Below are 1,895 nucleotides of genomic sequence, written 5' to 3' on the forward strand. Positions count from 1 at the left end.
TTGTGACAGTTTTTTTGGTCTAATCTTCATATTTTGGAGTATTTTTTCTCCGAATCTCAACTTTTTGCAGTTTGAGGGGGCAGGGGTCTTTCTGCTTTTTTTGAGGGGTTTTTACCTGAATGTCGATGGATTGGGTTTTTCTGGGCTGAATCTTGGTGTTTTGGAGGTTTTTATGGTCACAGGATGCCCGGTGAGTTCTAGAGATTGACTTGGGCAGGAGGAACCCTCAAGCCAACACGCTCAGCCCTTGTTTTTCCCCCCATCAGGATTTGTCCTTCCCAAAGCTTGGGCGGATGGAGGAGGCTGCGAGGAAGAGGAAGATGCCTTGGGCCCCCCAGGCAGGTGAGGAGGAAGTCAGTGGCCCTTTGGGCGGGTGTTGTGCTGGCTCTGGCAGCCGAGCATGGCCCCCGGCTGCAGGACAACCCCGCTGCCGCCGCCGTCCTGCCGGGGCCGGAGTTGGGGGTATGTCCTTGGCCTTCCCTGTGGGCCGGAGGCAAATCCCCTCCCTCTCCTTCTTGCTTCCTGCCCCAGGCCCCGAGCTGAGGACGGAGAGCCCGGAGGACAAATCCCCCTGTCAGAGCCTGTTGGGAGAGGCCGTTTTGAAGGGCTCCACGGTGCAGGAAGGCAACGGGGAGGAAAAGGGCTGGAGATCCCCCCACAGGAGGGGCTCCAAAGCCAGCCCAGGGTGCTCTGAGGAGGAAAGACCCAGCCTGTGCCAGGAAAGCAGCTGGAGCTTGAGGGGGAGCTTGGACCTGGTGGTCCCTGAGCAGCCTCCCAGCAGAGAGAAACCCTTCAGGTGCTTGGAATGTGGGAAGAGCTTCAGGAAGAGCCCCGACCTGCTCCGACACCAGCACATCCACACTGGGGAACGTCCCTACAGGTGTGGGGAATGTGGGAAGAGCTTCAGGACCAACTCCACCCTGATCCAGCACCGTCGCATCCACACTGGGGAACGGCCCTATTCGTGTGGCGAATGTGGGAAGAGCTTCAGGCAGAGCTCCCACCTGATCCAACACCAGCAAATCCACACTGGGAAACGACCCGGGAAAGGGGTGGGAGAGGAGGGCTATAGGGAGGGGGGAGAGCAGGAGGGGTGTTGCCGTGGCGGCCGGAGCTTGAGCCATAGCTCCGAGCTGGTGGTCCCTGAGCAGCCTCCCAGCAGGCAAAAACCCTTTAGGTGCTTGGAATGTGAGAAGAGCTTCAGGACAAGCTCCCACCTGATCCGACACCAGCACATACACACCGGAGAATGGCCCTACACATACAGGGAATGTGGAAAAAGCTTCAGTAACAGCTCCAACCTTCTCACCCACCAGCACATCCGCAGTGGAGAACAGCTCTACATATGTGGGGAATGTGGCAAGAGCTTCAACCGAAACTCCAAGCTGATCCGACACCAGCGCATCCACACTGGGGAACGTCCCTACATGTGTGGGGAATGTGGGAAGAGCTTCAGTCACAGCTCCACCCTCCGCACCCACCAGTACATACACACTGGGGAACGTCCCTACACGTGTGGAGAATGTGGGAAGAGCTTCAGGTACAGCTCCACCCTCCGCACCCACCAGCGCATCCACACTGGGGAACGGCCCTACACGTGTGGGGAATGTGGCGAGGGCTTCCACAAAAGCTCCAATCTGATCCAACACCAGGCCATCCACACTGGGGAACGTCGCTACATGTGTGGGGAATGTGGGAAGAGCTTCAGGGACAGCTCCACCCTCCGCACCCACCAGTACCTACACACTGGGGAACGGCCCTATACATGCGGGCAATGTGGGAAGAGCTTCACGAAGAGCTCCCACCTCCTCATCCACCAGCGCATCCACACTGGGGAACGGCCCTACAAGTGCTTGGAATGTGGGAAGAGGTTTCAGCAAAGCGCACATCTCCTC

The 1,895-nt window shown here is 58.2% G+C and overlaps 1 pseudogene; it reads left to right on the forward strand.

Annotated features, from left to right (window-relative positions):
- The first annotated feature begins 542 nt into the window (after positions 1-542).
- Positions 543-1,885, forward strand: LOC113979287 (annotated as a pseudogene).
- The last annotated feature ends 10 nt before the right edge of the window (positions 1,886-1,895 follow it).

The sequence above is a fragment of the Neopelma chrysocephalum genome, unplaced genomic scaffold (assembly GCF_003984885.1).
Source record: "Neopelma chrysocephalum unplaced genomic scaffold, ASM398488v2 Primary Assembly neopelma1_65454, whole genome shotgun sequence".
Taxonomy (NCBI): domain Eukaryota; kingdom Metazoa; phylum Chordata; class Aves; order Passeriformes; family Pipridae; genus Neopelma; species Neopelma chrysocephalum.